Genomic DNA, 17,782 nt, shown 5'->3' on the forward strand with positions numbered 1-17,782 from the left:
CCCGAGAGGCAGAGGTTTTAGAGACAGGGTTTCATCATGTTGGCCAGGATGATCTCAAACTCCTGACCTCGTGATCTGCCTGCCTCAGCCTCCCAAAGTGCTGGAATGACAGGCATGATCCACCGTGCCTGGCCTGAGCATCTATTTTACCACCTTTCACAAAACTCATCACTGATTTTTGTTTTTGTTTTTCTTTCTTTCTTTCTTTCTTTCTTTCTTTCTTTCTTTCTTTCTTTCTTTCTTTCTTTCTTTCTTTCTTTTGAGGCAGAGACTCACTCTGTCACTCAGGATAGAGGGAAGTTGTGCAATCATGGCTCACTGCAGCCTTGACCTCCTGGGCTCACGCGATCCTCCCACCTCAGTGTCCCAAATAGCTGGGACTACAGGTGCATGCCGCCATGCCCAGCTAAGTTGTTTTCTTTGTTGTTATTTACTAAGACCAAATTTTGCTCTGTCGCCCAGGTTGGAATGAAATGGCGTGATCTCGGCTCCCTGCAACCTCTGTACTCCAGATTCAAGCAATTCTCCTGCCTCAGCTTCCGGAGTAGCTGGGACTACAGGTGCCCACCACCACACCCACCTAATTTTTGCAATTTTAGTTGCAATGGGGTTTCTCCACGTTGGCCAGGCTGGTCTAAAATTACCAACTTCAGAGGATCCGCCTGCCTTGGCCTCCCAAAGTGCCAGGATTACAGGTGTGAGTCACCATGCCCAGCCAAGTTTTGTGTTTTTCTAGAGATAGGGTTTCACCATGTTGCCCAGGCTGTTCTCAATCTCCTGAATTCAAGTGATCCTCCTGCTTCCATTTCCTAAAGTGTTGGGATTACAAGTGTGAGCCAGGGCACCTGGCTAGGAGATCCTTCTAAAGTACAATCTGCCTATCCCACCATCCCTCTTTGAAACCCTGTTGCACCCAGGATGGAACTCAAACTACTCACTTTGACCTCCAAGGTGCTAAGGAGTATGATTGCTGCCTATCTCCACCGTTATTCCTAGGGACACATCATCCATCCTCGGAACTACGCTTCTTTCTGTTTCTAAAATATGCCAAGCCCTTTCCAACCTCAGGACCTTTGCTCATGCCATTACCTGTGCCAGGAATGCTCTTCCCACTTTTCCTCCCATTAACGTCTAAGTTGCCTGGAAGCTTCACAAGAGCAGGGACCTTGTCTGTCTTGCTTACTCCCATATCTCAACAACAAACACACTGCCTGACACAAACAAAGTGCTGATTTTTTTTTCCTGAGGTGGAGTCTCACTCTGTCACCCAGGCTGGAGTGCAGTGGCCCTATCTTGGCTCACTGCAACCTCTGTCTCCTGGGTTCAAGTGATTCTCCTGCCTCAGCCTCCCTAATAGCTGGAATTACAGGCACGTGCCACCACACCCAGCTATACACACACATATACACACACACCCACCCACACCCACACACACAAGTCAATACTGCTTCTTTAAATGTTGACACACCGTCTGGACTCTTACTGTGCAATATAACAGCTCGTGAGCTATGAATTCTGTTTTTATCTAACAGTTTCATGTGCTCCACAGCTAAATTCTAAACCCAACCCAGGCAGTCACCATGCTCCTGTCTGCATTTCCCAAGACAGCCTCCACAGTAATAACAGATACTAGGCCAGGCACAGTGGCTCACACCTGTAATCCAAGCACTTCGGAGGCCAAGGTGGGTGGATCACCTGAGGTCGGGAGTTCAAGACCAGCCTGACCAACATGGTGAAACCCCATCTTAAAAAAAAAAAAAACATATACTAATTGTTCCTAACTTTTTTTCCACAAAAGTTTTTAGTTTATTAAGCTTCTCATGAAAAATCCACAACAGCCATAGATAACATCATTGCAGCACCTTTACTGCTTCGGCTGTGACCCAATCTCCAGCTCACTTTTTGCCAGCACCAACATTGGCCTTTGCAGTCCCCTGACTTTCTTCTTTCCGTTCTCACCTTCCTTTCATTGCTTTCTTGAGGTGTTTTTCTTCTCGTACAGACCATGTCTTGCAAGTCTATGTTTGGGTTCATTTTTCTTTGCATAATCCAGGGAATCATCAATCATGCCACAGCCAGTTGTCTTGCCACCACCAAAATGAGTTCTGAATCCAAATACAAAGATGACATCCGTATGGTCTTGTACATTTTGGCTAGTTTTTCCCGAATTTCTGTCTTAGGCCTGTTGCCTTCCTGGGGTGAAGAACATCAATGACCATTTGTTTCCTCCGAAGTAGTCGGTTGCTCATGAACTTTCTAGTGTGGATAGTAAAGCCAGGCATGGTGGATCATGCCTGTAATTCCAGCCCTTTTAGAGGCTGAGGTGGAAGGATCGCTTGAAGCCAGGTGTTCAAGACCAGCCTGGGAAACAAAGGGAGACTCTCACCTCTATAGAAAAAAAAAAAAAAATTAGCAGGGCATGGTGGTGAATGTCTGTAATCCCAGCTGCTTAGGGGGTTGAAGTAGGAGGATTATTTGAGCACAGTGAGCACTGCTGCACTCCAACCTGGGTGACAGAGTGAGACCCTGTGAGCGGTGGCTCACACCTGTAATCCCAGCGCTTTGGGAGGCCAAGGTGGGTGGATCACCAGGAGTTCAAAACCAGCCTGGTCAACATGGTGAAACCCTGTCTCTACTAAAAATACAAAAATTAGCCGGGTATGGTGGCACACTTATGTAATCCCAGCTACTCAGGAGGCTAAGGCAGGAGAATCGCTTGAACGCGGTAGGAGGAGATTGCAGTGAGCCGAGATTGTGCCATTGCACTCCAGCCTGGCCAACAGAGTGAGACTCTGTCTCACAAAAATAAAATAATAAATAAATAAATAAAAATAATTATAAAAAATAATAAATTGTTTTTACATAGAAGATACTGTCATTTTGCTGTTACTGCTTTTCTTCTGATGATAAACCATTTGTAACAACTTCAGGTAGAAATAAATAAAAAGAAAAAAAGAAACAACTTCAGACTGAAATAACTTTAAGGTAAAAGTGTGCCATTGGCTCGGTATTAGAGCTATTGTTTATTGAAATGGCACCTGTAACCTTGTTTCCATTTGTGGGCTTTGCCTTCTTTCACATATTGGCCGAGGCTTATATTATGGATCTTTCCTATTTTTGGAGACCTGAAACATCAGCATTATCCTCCAATTTAAGACTCTGGCTACAGGATTCATGGGTTATGCACTTCCATGAGGTCAAATTTCATTCTGAGGAGCCACAGTAATTATAAACATATCAGCTCTTAGGAGAAGGGAACCTGCTCGCTGTAAGCCTGGTCTTGGATAGTTGCTTTCTCTCCTTAATTTGAAGTATAATTTAAATCAAGCATAATTTGACTTAAAGTGTAATTTAATTATACATTATTCTCAAGTTACATACATGGCATTGGTCTTGATATTACTTTATCTTGAAGTTGGCAGAAAGCAGTACAAATGACTGGGGTGGAGAGGAAGTCGATTTAAACGCTGCTTGTAACAGAGACTGTTCTCAGGCTTTACTTTTTCTTTTTTGGGATGGAGTCTTGCTCTGTCACCCAGGCTGGAGTGCAGTGGCAAGATCTCGGCTCACTGCAGCCTCCACCTCCCTGGTGTGAGCGATTCTTCTGCCTCAGCCTCCCGTGTAGCTGAAACTACAGGTGTGCACCACCACACCCAGCTAATTTCTGCATTTTAAGTAGAGACAGGGGTTTCACCATGTTGGCCAGGCTAATCTCGAGCTCCTGACCTCAAGTGATCTGCCTGCCTTGGCTTCCCAAAATGCTGAGATTACAGGCATGAGCCACCATGTTCAGCTTCAGGGTTTTTATTTATTTATTTATTTATTTATTTGAGACAGAGTCTAGCTGTCACCCACGCTGGAGTTCAGTGGCACAATCTTGGCTTACTGAAACCTCCACTTCCCAGACTCAGGCAATTCTCCTGCCTCAGCCTCCCATGTAGCTGGGACTACTGGCATGTACCACCATGTCTCAGGCTTTATTTTTATTTCTATTTTTAAATTTTTTTTGAGACACAGTCTCACTCTTTTTGGCTGGAGTATAGTGGCATGGTCTCAGCTCACAGCAACCCCAGCTTCCCAGGTTCAAGCAGTTCTTGTGACTCAGCCTCCCAATTAGCTGGGACTACAGTTGTGTGCCACTACACCCAGCTAATTTTTGTGTTTTTTGTAGAGACAGGGTTTTGCCATGTTGGCTAGGATGGTCTGAACTCCTGGCCTCAAGTAATCTGTCTTCCCCTGCCTCCCAAAGAGCTGGGATTACAAATGTGCACCATCATGCTTGGCTAATTTTTGTAATTTTTGTAGAGATAGGGTTTCACCATGTTGCCCAAGCTGGTCTTTAACTCCTGGGCTCAAGCACCCCTTCCTTTTTCTACAGCAAGTATCATGTTAGGTTTTTGTTTGTGTGTTTTAAGTTTGCTCTGTTGTTAAACTCTTTCACTAGATTATAAATTCCAGCCCAGCTGGATGGAACACACCTATAGTCCCAGCTACCTGGGAGGCTGAGTCAGGAGGATCAGGAATTCAAGGGCAGCCTAGGCAACATAGCAAGATCCTAACTCAAAAAACAAACAGGCCAAGCTCAGTGGCTCATGCCTGTAATCCCAGCACTTTGAAAGGCTTAGGCAGGTGGATCACTTGAGCCCAGGAGTTTGACATCAGCCTGGGCAACAGGGCAAAACCTTCTCTCTACCAAAAAAAAACCAAAAATTAGCAGGGAACGGTGGTGTGAGCCTGTAGTTCCAGCTACTTGGGAGGCTGAGGTGAGTGGGAGGATCACTTGAGCCCAGCAAGCAGAGGTTGCAGTGATCCTAGATCCTAAGAAGATTTCATAAGAAAATTCAAGGGTGGGAGTTGAGAGGAGGACAGGCAAATAGTGAATGCATATAATGTATGTTATTTGGGTCATGGATACTCTAAATGCTCTGCCTTGAGCTCTAGGAAACCTATGCATGTAACAAAATTACACACGTGCCCCACAAACTTATACAAATAAAAAACATAGGCCAAGCCAGGTAATCCCAACACTTTGAAAGTCCAAGGTGGGAGGATTGTTTGAGGCCAGAAGTTCAAGACTAGCCTGGGTGACAAAGATCAAGACAAGACCCTCTCTCTACAAAAAATAAAAGACATAGCTGGGTGCAGTGTGTCATTCCTGTAGTCCCAGCAATTTAGGAGGCTGAAGTGGGTGGATCACTTGAGATCAGGAGTTTGAGACCAGCCTGGCCAACACGGCAAAACCCTGTCTTTACTAAGGAATCTTCCACTTATTTAAACGTCACCATTTATACCACTTGCTGCCGGGTCACAAAGGACTTCAGATAGAAGGACTTAGTTCAAACAAAGGCTTAGCATTGACAATGGAGGTGAAAACAGTATCAAGATCAGATCTGAAGTTGAATGGGCCTTCCGCCCACCACTAGTTGGCTGATCGGAGGTTTTTAACACTTAGGATACCCCTCCCTTGCTCCTGGCCAGCCCTGATTCTCTTGAACACCATTCTCTTCACCCAGGTTGTGATGCAGCCTGCGCTTATTTCCAGGTGTTGGAAAACATGGCCATCCTGGGCAAAGTCGCCTGCATTCCTCAGGCTGAGTCAGGGCTTCTTTCACCTCCACAACCTCCTGGAGCATCACTCTGCTATCCTGAGTTACTATATCCCTTCTGCTCACCCGGCTGTCAACTTTTGAAGGGCAAGGACTGGGGTTTCTGCATTGCTCTGTCTCTTCCCTCTTCTCGTTGACCAGCTCACTCCTACTCACCCCTCAGGTCTCATCTTAAAAGGTCACCTCTGGCTGGGCCTGGTGGCTCATGCCCGTAATCCCAGCACTTTGGGAGGCTAAGGCAGGAGGATCACTTGAGCCCAGGAGTTCTAAACTAGCTTGGGTGACATGAAGAGACACTGTCTGTAAAAAAAAAAAAAAAAATTTACCTTGGCCGGGTGCGGTGGCTCATGCCTGTAATTCCAGCACTTTGGGAAGCCAAGGTGGGCGGATCACCTGAGTTTAGGAGTTCGAGACCAGCCTCACCAACATGGAGAAGCCCCATCTCTACTAAAAATATAAAATTAGCTGGGCATGGTGATGCATGCCTGTAATCAGCTACTCAGGAGGCTGAGGCAGAAGAATCACTTAAGCCAGGAAGGCAGAGATTGTGATGAGCTAAGATTGCACCATTGCACTCCAGCCTGGGCAAAAACAGTGAAACTCTGTCTCAAAAAAAAAAGTTACCTCCTCCCAAAAGCCTTCCCTGACAACCCCCATAATCCATATAGAAAATGTTCCTGGCCAGGTGTGGTGGCTCTCACCTGTAATCCCAGCACTTTGGGAGGACGAGGCAGGCAGATCATAAGGTCAAGAGTTTGAGACCAGCCTGACCAACATGGTGAAACCCTGTCTGTACTAAAAATGTAAAAATTAGCTGGACATGGTGGAAGGTGCCTGCAATCCCACCTACCCAGAGGACTGAGGCAGGAGAATCTCTTGAACCTGGGAGGTAGAGGTTGCAGTGAGCTGAGATCATGCCACTGCACTCCAGCTGGGACACAGTGTGAGACTCCATCTCAAACAAACAAACAGAAACTTGAGTTTGCCCTTGAAAGAGCCCCATAGACCAGGCATGGTGGCTCATGCCTGCAATCTCAGCATTTTAAGAGGCTGAGGTGGGTGGATCACCTGAGGTCAGGAGTTCAAAACCAGCCTGGTCAATATAGTAACATCCTGTTTCTACTAAAAAAGGAAAAATTAGCAGGGCATGGTGGCAGGAGGCTTTAGTCTCAGCTACTTGGAAAGCTGAGGCAGGAGAATTGCTTTAACCCAGGGGACCGAGGTTGCGGTGAGCCAAGATCACACCATTGCCCTCCAACCTGGGTGACAGAGTGAGACTTGGTTTTAAAAGAAAGGAAGGAAGGAAGGAAGGAGAGAAAGAGGGAGGGAGGGAGGTGGAGTGGGGAAGAAAGGAAGAGGGAAGGAAGGAAAGAAGGAGGGAAGGAAGGAGGGAGGGAGGGAGGGAAGGAGGGAGGGAAGGAAGGAAGGAGGGAAGAAACCTCAAGGAAGTTGTATGTTTATACTCTTCTGTAATGGAGTTAGGGTAGTGGTAGGCTGTGGTGTTTGCCATGGTAAATTGGACACCATGGGCTTAACTTTCAGGCTGTGCAACGTGAGCAAGTCATTTAGCCTCTCTAAGCCTCAGTTTTCTCATCAGGAAAATGGAAGTGATAATAACCATGCCTGGATTATAAACCTGCAAAAAGATTACATGAGATAAAACTTTTAGGACAGTGCCTGATCCAGAAGTCCTGAAACTTCTGGATCCTATTATTATTACTATTATCATTATTACAACTATTTATTTATTTGTTTATTTAGAGACAGAGTTTCACTCTTGTTGCCCAGGTTGGAGTGCAGTGGCATGAATGCCGTTCACTGCAACTTCTGCCTCTGGGTTCAAACAATTCTCCTGTCTCAGCTTCCTGAGTAGCTGGAATTACAGGTGTATGCCTGGCTAATTTTTGTATTTTGATAGAGAACGGGTTCCACCATGTTGGCCATCCTGGTCTCGAACTCCTGACCTCAGGTGGTCTGCCTCAAAAAGTGCTGGGATAACAGGCTTGCACCACCTACCCTGCCTTTGTGGAGCAGTTTTAGGTTCACAGCAATAGTAAGCAGAAGGTACAGAGATTTCCCATACATCTGTTCCCTCCCCCGACACAGACACAGCTTCCCCCATTATCAATATGCCCTACATGAGTGGTGCTTTTTGTTTGTTTTGTTTTTTGTTTTTTTGAGGCTGAGTCTTGCTCTGTTGCTCAGGCTGGATTGCAGTGGCCTGATCTTGGCTCACAGCAACTTCCGCCTCTTGGGTTCAAGTGATTCTCCTGCCTCAGTCTCTCGAGTAGCTGGGATTACAGGTGGCTGCCACCCTGCCTGGCTAATTTTTGTATTTTTAGTAGAGATGAGGTTTCACCATGTTGTCCGGGCTGGTCTCAAACTCCTGACCTCAGGTGATCTGCCCACCTCAGCCTCCAAAAGTGCTGGGATTACAGGTGTGAGCCACTGCACCCAGCCCATGAGTGGTGTTTTTGTTACAACACAGAAACCTACGCTGAGGCATTAGCATTCTTGTCTAGTTCACATTAGGGCTCCTTCTTGAGGCTGCACATTCTATGGGTTTGGACAGATGTGTAATGATATGTCCCAATTAACTTTTTAGAGTCTTTCCAAAGCATTCAGCTGCATTCATAGAAACATCCATCTTATCTGTGGGAAAACACTCATATTTCATCAGTTTGTCCTATATAATTATATGATTTAATTACAAGAATAACTGATAGCCAGGCACAGTGGCTCACACCTGTAATCCCAGCACTTTGGGAGGCTGAGGTGGATGGATAACTTTTTTTTTTGAAGTCAGGTGTTCAAGACCAGCCTGTTCAACATCATCCCTACTAAAAATACAAAAATTAGCAGGGCATGGTGGTCTGTGCCTGTAATCCCAGCTACTTGGGAAGCTGAGGCAGGTGAATCACTTGAACTTGGGAGGCAGAGGGCAACAGAATGAGACTCCATCTCAAAAAAAAAAAAAAAAAAGCAACTGATAGGAGAACCAACCCACCTGACTCTTGATAAGCACATGGTCACATCTTCACTCAGCAGGAGTTAGTGGCTGATCACACTAGAAATGGACCCACCAGCTGCTGTAAGCCTCACATTGTTCTAGATTTTACAGTGGGCAATGAAAGCATTGGTTAATCTCGTAAGCCAACTCCAGGGAATTTTTTTTAATAAAGATGAGGGCCTTGCCAAGTTGCCCTGGCTACTTCTGAACTCCTGGCTTCAAGTGATCCTCCTACTTCAGCCTCCCAAGTCACTGGGATTACAGGAGTAAGCCACCATGTCTGACCTCCCATGAATGTTTAATCCAGTGACTTGGTTAGTGCAGAAAGCTTCTCCTATACAACCACGTATAACAGAAAGTGACTCACTGGAGTAATTGGAGTGACTGATTCTGTCCTTCTTACTTTTTTGCATTTTCTAGCTTTTTGCACCTTTATTGTACATGAAAGTTGGGATGTGTGGTCTTTTCATTTGTCAGACTTAATTGAGACTATAGGTTCATATGTGCCAAGGGCTAAATGAATTGTACTAGACTTCAAATTCCTTGAATTGAGCATATTGTAAAAGGCTGGACTTGACATAACATGCCTAATTGGGATAATGACAGTGGAGAGATCTTGGTATTAGGGAGTATTTCTCAAAGTGCCTCAGGACCCGCAGCGCCAACATTGCCTGGGAACTTGCTAGAAATGTGAATTCTTGGGATCCGCTCCAGAACTGCTACATCAGACACTTTGGGGTGGGGCCCGGAAATCTGTGTTTGAACAAGCCCTCCAAAGGATTCTGGTGTTCCCTGAAGTTAACAGATGGCTCACCTCACAGGCTTACCACTCAGAGACTGGGTGAGATCAGAAAAGCCACTGCACCTCTTTGGATCTATTTCTTCTTTGATAAGAACAATAACAAACCTACCCCACAGAATGACTGTGAAGGTTAAATTAAACGATATGTGTAGGCACAGTGCCTGACACCCAGAAGACACTCACTACATGGTAGGAATAGCTAATATTGTTTTTAGGAATTCATGAGTGGCAGCTTAAATTAGGATGAAAAACAGTGGAGCGGGATGTGGTAACTCACACCTGTAATCCCAGCACTTTGGGAGGTGGAGGTGGGAGACTACTTGAGTCTAAGCGTTGAAGAACACTCTGGGGAATATAGTGAGACTCCTGTCTCTACAGAACATGTTTAAATTAGCTGGACATGGTGGTGTGCCTGTAGTTCCAGCTACTCAGGAGGCTGAGCTAGGAGGATGGCTTGAGCTCAGGAGACTGAGGCTGTTGTGAGCCATGATCGTGCCAGTGTACTCCAGCCTGGGCAACTGAGTGAGACTTTGTCTCAAAAAAAAGAAAGAAAGAAAGAAGAAAAAACATTTGGGAGAAATGAGGAAAAGGTGTTAGGGGGTTTAAAATTTTTAAATATTTCTGGCTGGGAACAGCGGCTCATGCCTGTAATCACAGCACTCTGGGAGGCTTCAGGCAGGAGGATTGCTTGAGTCCAGGAATTCGAGACCAGCCTGGGCAACATAGTAGGACATCCCCCCATCTCTATAAAAATAAATAAGTACCTATAATCCCAGTACTTTGGGAGGCCGAGGTGGGCAGATCATTTGAGGTCAGGAGACCAGCCTGACCAACAGGGTGAAACCCCATCTCTACTAAAAATTAAAAAAACCTGTAATCCAAGCTACTTGGAAGGCTGAGACAGGAGAATCCCTTGAATCCAAAAGGTAGAGGCTGCAGTGAGTCAAAATGACACCACTGCACTCCAGCCTGGGCAACAGAGCGAGACTCAGTTGCCAAATAAATAAATAAGTAAAATACAAACTATTTCTGATTAGGCACTTTGATCGCACTGTGTACCTTAACCCTCTGAGAAAACTTTTTTTTTTTTTGAGACGGAGTTTTGCTCTTGTTGCCCATGCTGGAGTGCAATGGCACAACCTTGGCTCACCATAACCTCTGCCTCCCAGGTTCAAGCAATTCTCCTACCTCAGCCTCCCGAGTAGTGGGGATTACAGGCATGTGCCACCATGCCTGGCTAATTTTTTGTATTTTTAGTAGAGACAGGATTTCTCTATGAACCCTTTAACTCCTGACCTTCTGATCCGCCCACCCTGGCCTCCCAAAGTGCTTGGATTACAGGCGTGAAGCCCTGTGCAGGGCCGAATAAACATGTTAAAGTAGAAGCGGGTATCATTATGTTCCCTGCCCACTGCACAGATATGGAGACCGAGGGTTGGTGGGGCTGAATGACAGCTGAGAAGTACCAGAGCTGGGACCTCACCATATCCATGTGCCCCACCCCACTCTCAGCCTCAAACAGATGCACGCAGATTGCCCGCTCACCAGAACCTCCCCCTTTCCCCAAACCATCTGCCCTCTGATTGTTTTTCTGGGGCTCTGGAAGTCAGGTCTTTCAACTCATCTCTACTGCACAGGGATTTCTACCCTGGAAGTGTCTGCTGCCTGAGACCCTCACCCAGCCCCAGCCAACACCAGCGTGATTCGCTTTCTGTTTTTTTGAGTTGGCGTTTCACTCTTGTTGCCCAGGCTGGAGTGCAGTGATGCAATCTCGGCTCACCGCAACCTCTGCCTTTCAGCCTCAAGCAATTCTCCTACCCCAGACACCCAAGTAGCTGGGACTACAGGCATGTGCCATCACACCCAGCTAATCTTCATATTTAGTAGAGATGGGTTTCTCCATGTTGTCCAGGCTGGTTCTCAAACTCCTGACCTCAGGCGATCCACCCTCCTCGGCCTCCCAAAGTGCTGGAATTGCAGGCGTGAGCCGCCACATCTGGACATGATTCACATTTGAATCTGAGACCAGAACTCATAAATGCATTAATTCATTAACTTCTTAGACATTCTACATGCTAGGGGCTGGGTACTGAGGGTACAGAGAGAAGTAAAACAGACATGGGTGCTACCGCAGAGAACTTGAATATTCACATGGAACATTTCCCAGGGCTTTCTAGGCCTAGCCTTGATTTCTACTGAACCTGAGTCAAGGCAGAGGCACAGGTGTCCTCATGGAGCAGAACCAGACAAGTATTATACACTATAATCAGTGAAGGGATGGGAACACAACCTGGCTCTGTGAGGCCAGAAGAGACCCTTGACCAGTCTGGGGGTGGACGGAAATCCAGGAAGACTTCCCAGAGGAGGTGACCTTTGAGGCTAATTAGGTGGTGTTTCCTGTAGTGTTTCATCATTTTCTCATTTTATGGATGGCAAAATGAGTCTAGAGAGAATTACATAGATCATGTATTCCATTAATCAAGCAAACATTTCCCTAATATCTAAATTGCCCATTATTGAGCCCTGAGCCTGGGGATACAGAGGCAAATTAGGTAACAGCCCTCCTAGAAGGAATGGTACAGAGAGGGCCCAAGCATCCAGGATACCTCACCAATCACTCCCCAGTGGCCTCTGTTTTTTTTTTTTTTTGGCATGTATTATATTTTATCACTATTATTATTTTTTTATTTTGAGACAGGGTCTCACTCCATTGTCCAGGCTGGAGTGCAGTGGTGGAAACAGAACTCACTGCAGCCTCAATTCCCTAGGCTCCAGCAAACCTCCCATCTCAGCCTCCTCAGTAGTGGGGACAGTAGACATGTGCCACTGTGCCCAGTTAATTTTTGTATTTTTTGTAGAGACAGGGCCTTGTCATGTTGCCCAGGCTGGTCTTGAACTCCTGAGCTCAAGAGATCCTCTCACCTCGGCTTCCAAAGTGCTGAGATTACAGACACGAGACCCTGTGCCTGGCCTATTTTATTTTACCTTTTAAAAAGTCTGGATTGGTAGGGTGCAGTGTCACACCTGTAATCCCCGTACTTTGGGAGGCTGAGGCAGGTGGATCACCTGAGATCAGCAGATTGACACCAGCCTGTTCAACAGGGCAAAATCCCATCTCTACTAAAAATACAAAAGTCAGCTGGGCATGGTGGCATTCTCGCCTGTAGTCCCAGCTTCTCAGGAGGCTGAGGCAGGAGAATTGCTTGAATCTGGGAGGCAGAGGTTGCAGTGAGCTGAGATCATGCCACTGCACTCCATCTTGGGCAACACAGTGAGACTCCAAATAAATAAATAAAACTTATTCTCAAAAATAAATAAATAAAATTAAAAATGATAAAAGTCATGATTATTGCAGTATACAGAGAGTAAAATTCTCCCTTTCTTTCTTTTTTTTTGAGAGAGTTTTGCTCTTATTGCCCATGCTGCAGGGGTAGGTTTCTCTGATTCTCCTGCATCAGCCTCCTGAGTAGCTGGGATTACAGGTGCATGCCACCATGCCCAGCTAATTTTGTATTTTTAGTAGAGACTGGGTTTCTCAATGTTTCAGGCTGGTCTCGAACTCCTGACCTCAGGTGATCCACCTGCCTCAGCCTCCGAAAGTGTTCGGATTACAGGCGTGAGCCACCATGCCTGGCTCTCCCTTTTTAATATGTGTGTGACAAGCGCATAGTCCTGCAATCATCATCACAATCAAGACACAGATCATCATTTAAATCTCTCTCTCTCTTTTGTGAGTCAGAACCTTGCTCTTTCACCAGGGCTGGAGTGCAGTGGAGTGATCTAGGCTCACTGCAACCTCTGATTCCCAGGTTCAAGCAATTATCCTGCCTCAGCCTCCTGAGTAGCTGCGATTACAGGTGCGTTCTACCACACCCAGCTAATTTTTGTATTTTTAGTGGAGATGTGGTTTCATCATGTTGGCCAGGCTGGTCTCAAACTCCTGACCTTGGCCCACCTCAGCTTCCCAAAGTGCTGGGATTTCAGGCGTGAGCCACTGCACCTGGGCCATCATTTGAATCTGATATTCATCCCACTTTCTGAGTCCAAGCTTTCCCCTTAATTCACTGTATTATCTTGGGCAACTCTTGCCCTCCTTGAACCTCGGTTTCTTCATCTGTAAAATGGGAACCCTAACTAACACTGCCCTTACAGGGTTGCTTTGAGGATGGCTGCCTGGCATCCAGTAAGCAGTAAGCACTCAGTAAACACCAGCTTTTATTCATACTCCTTCCCTGTTCTGGCCCTTTCAAACTCTTCCTCTCCCTCTGGTCTCTCTCCCTCCCGGGCTCTCTCTCTCTCTCTCTCTCTCTCTCTCTCTCTCTCTCACACACACACACACACACACACACACCACGTGCATTTTTTGAAGCCTCTTTTTTCTCAGAGAGGTTTTATGTATAGGCCACGCCTCATTGTGAATGTGAAAAGGAGAAAGCCCAGGCCCTCTGTAGACTTTTCATGTGTAAATCAGTCCGGGCCTGGAGCACAGGGTCACAAGAAGGAGGATTTCACTCTTAATTTCTCCTAGAGAAGCCGGTGGGAGGGAGCCTCTCAGGGAGCCTCTCTGGGATCCCAGGGCCTCACCTGGCACCGGCCCCTCACTCCTGAGGCTGGGGAGGAACACTGGCTCTCCCAGGCCTGGATCAGGCCAGAGCTGGGGCCAAGGCTTCCTGGGCCTGGCCTTGATTTCTGCTGAACTTGGGCCAAGGCAGAGGCTCAGGTGCCTCCAGGAAGCAGGGCCCCAAGTAGGTTTCTTTGAGGGCAAGTTGTTTGGATGCAGAAAGAGGGCACACAACTTGGCAGGGCTGGAGGTAGCCAGGGTGATCTGCTGAAGGGCCAGGCAGGGGTCGTTCAACACATTTTTTTTTTTGAGATGGAGTCTCACTCTATTGCCCAGGCTGGAGTGCAGTGGCACGATCTCAGCTCACTACCTCTGTCTCCCAGGTTCAAGGAATTCTCCTGCCTCAGCCTCCCGAGTAGCTGGGATTGCAGGCGCCTGCTACTGTGCCTAGCTAATTTTTGTATTTTTCGTAGAGAAGGGATTTCACCATCTTGGCCAGGCTGGTCTTGAACTTGTTTTTTTGTTTGTTTGTTTGTTTGTTTTTGAGATGGAGTTTCGCTCCTGTTACCCAGGCTGGAGTGCAATGGCGAGATCACTGCAACCTCCGCCTCCTGGATTCAGGCAATTCTCCTGCCTCAGCTTCCTGAGTAGCTGGGATTACAGTCATGTGCAACCATGCCCAGCTAATTTTTTGTATTTTTAGTAGAGACGGGGTTTCACCATGTTGACCGAGATGGTCTCCATCTCTTGACCTAGTGATCCACCCGCCTCGACCTCCCAAAGGGTCTTGAACTTATGACCTTGTGATCCACCCACCTTAGCCTCCCAAAGTGCTAGGATTACAGGTGTGAGCCACCGTGCCCAGCCTCAACACATTTTTTAAGGTTTTAAAATGCATTTCTGATGTAAAAATAACACACTCTATTATAGAAAAAGAGTGAAAAGATCCCTACCCAGTCCTTTAACATTGTTTATTTCAATCGGTAAGTTTATTCACTTATTTACTTATGGAGTCTCACTCTGTCCGCCAGGCTGAAGTGCAGTGGCACCATCTCAGCTCCCTGCAACCTCCACTTCCAGGGTTCAAGTGATTCTCGTGCCTCAGCTTCCCAAGTAGCTGGGACTACAGGCATGTGCCACCACACCTGGCTAATTTTTGTATTTTTAGTAGAGATGGGGTTTCACCATGTTGGCCAGGCTGATCTCATCTCAGGTGATCCGCCGATGTCTGCTTCCCAAACTGCTGGGATTACAGGCGTGAGCCACTGCGCCTGGCCAAGGGGTAAATTTAAAAGTAAAGAAAAGGACATTAATAACATTTTCTTTATATATTCTTTAAAAATTTTAAACTTATTAAAATGACTATGTATTGCTTTTTTAAATGAAAAAGTACAAGATTAGTTTTCATAGTATCCATGGTAGTGTTTGCTGATTACAGAAAAGAAATTGTTTATGTATTTATTTATTTTATTTTATTTTTTAAGTCAGGGTTTCAGAAGGGCATGGTGGCTCATGCCTGTAATCCCAGCACCTTGGGAGGTGGAAGTGGGCAGATTGCCTGAGCTCAGGAGTTGGAGACCAGCCTGGGCAACATGGTGAAACCCCGTCTCTACTAAATACAAAAGATTAGCCAGGCATGGTGGCCTGCGCCTGTAGGCCCAACTACTCGGAAAGCTGAGGCAGGAGAATTGCAAGAACCTGGGAAGCGGAGGTTGCTGTGAGCCGAGATCCCAACACTGAACTCCAGCCTGGGTGACAGCCTGGGCGACAAAGTGATACTCTGCTAATTAAAAAAAAAAAAAAAACAAAGGTGGGGTTTCACAGTGTTAGCCAGGATGGTCTCGATCTTCTGACCTTGTGATCTGCCCACCTCAGCCTGTCAAAGTGCTGGGATTACAGGTGTGAGCTACCACGCCCGGCTTCAGAAAATAAATTAATATTTGATATAAGACACCGAGAAAATATAAAACTGTGGCTCACCAGCCTGATCAACATGATGAAACCCCATCTTTAAAAAAAATAAAAATAGTCGGCCGGGCATGGTGGCTCACGCCTATAATCCCAGGACTTTGGGAGGCCGAGGTGGATGGATCACGAGGTCAAGAGATCGAGACCATCCTAGTCAACAAGGTGAAATCCCTTCTCTACTAAAAATACAAAAATTAGTTGGACATGGTGGTGTGCACCTGTAATCCCTGCTACTCAGGAGGCTGAGGCAGGAGAATTGCTTAAACCCAGGAGGTGGAGGTTGCGGTGAACTGAGATCATGCCATTGCACTCCAGTCTGGGTAACAACAGTGAAACTCCGTCTCAAAAAAAACACAAATAAATAAAAATAAAATAATAATAACTGTGGCTCCACTGAAAAAATATCATTTTTTTTCTTCCTTGATTCTGCATTAAAGTAAAGCAAAAAAAAAAAAAAATCACTTTTAATATTTAGGTATATGGCCTTATATGATTTATTTCTTGGCTAAGTTATTCATTTTTATTTTTATTTTTGTTCATTTCACATACTTATACCACACAAACACTTTGGGTACAACTTAACACAATGAGGTCTTCTTCTTCCAGTCATCTTTTCTCTTCTTGTGCTTTATATATAGCCATCATTCAGTGTCCCTGGGGCATTGATTCTGAGACCTCCCTCAGATACCCAAATCCACAGATGCTCAAGTCCCTGATATAAAATGGCATCATATTTGCATATCATCTCTGCATACCCTTCTGTATACTCTAAGTCTTTTCTAGATTACTTATAATCCCTAATGCAATGTCAACACCCTGTAAATCATTGCTATTCTGTGTTTTTTAGGGAATAATGATAAGGAAAAAAGTCTACATTCAGTACAAATGCAATTTTTTTTCTAAATATTTTCCATCCAAGGTTGGTTGAATCCAGGGATGGAGAATAAATAAATGCAGAGGGTCAATTACATATATTTATGTTACTGGATGGCAATAATTTGAAATATGGAATACACAAGCCCTTGGGGTCCAGCAATTCCATATCTAAAATTCTATTCACATGAGTAGAAGTAGGTAAATATTAGAAACAAATTTGTTCATTTTGAAGGTGTTTATAAAAGCAAAGGCTAGGCAAGGCATGGTGGTTCATGGCTGTAATGTCAGCACTTTGGGAGGCCGAGGCAGCTTCATCAGTTGAGGTCAGGAGTTTGAGACCAGCATAGCCAATACGGTGAAACCCCATCTCTACTAAAAATACAAAAATTAAACAGGCGTGGTGGTGTGCCCTGTAATCCCAGCTACTCAGGAGGCTGAGGCAGGAGAATTGCTTGAACCCGGGAGGTGGAGTTTGCAGTGAGCTGAGATAGTGCCGCTGCACTCCAGCCTGGGCAACAGTGGCTTATCTCAAAAAACAAAAAAAAAAAAAACAAAAACAGCTAATAGAAATGTGGTTTAAAGATGGATGCAGTGATTCATGCCTGTAATCCCTGCACTTTGGAAAAGTGAGGCAGGTGGATCACCTGAGGTCAGGAGTTCGAGACCAGTCTGGCCAACATGGTGAAACACTATCTCTACCAAAAATAAAAAATTAGCTGGTTGTGTCGGCGGGCACCTGTAATTCCAGGTACTTAGGAGGCTGAAGCAGGAGAATTGTTTGAACCCGGGAGGTGGAGGTTGCAGTGAGTGGAGCTCGTGCCACTGCATACCAGCTTGGGTGACACAGCAAGACTCTGTCTCAAAAACAAAAATAAAGAAATGTGGCTTTTTAATATATAATTGTAATATTTATTTGTTAAAGAAAATACAATGTCCATTAAATAAGCACAAAATTTCTT

The 17,782-nt window shown here is 45.6% G+C and overlaps 1 long non-coding RNA gene across 1 annotated transcript in view; it reads right to left on the reverse strand.

Annotated features, from left to right (window-relative positions):
• Nucleotides 1-2,263: 2,263 nt before the first annotated feature.
• LOC128931279 (uncharacterized) overlaps nucleotides 2,264-17,782 on the reverse strand; it is a 55,017-nt gene continuing 39,498 nt past the window's right edge. The window contains exon 5 of the long non-coding RNA XR_013528369.1: nucleotides 2,264-2,388. This is a non-coding gene — a long non-coding RNA (uncharacterized LOC128931279). The remainder of the gene's footprint in view (nucleotides 2,389-17,782) is intronic.

The sequence above is a fragment of the Callithrix jacchus genome, chromosome 17 (genome assembly GCF_049354715.1).
Source record: "Callithrix jacchus isolate 240 chromosome 17, calJac240_pri, whole genome shotgun sequence".
Classification (NCBI taxonomy): domain Eukaryota; kingdom Metazoa; phylum Chordata; class Mammalia; order Primates; family Cebidae; genus Callithrix; species Callithrix jacchus.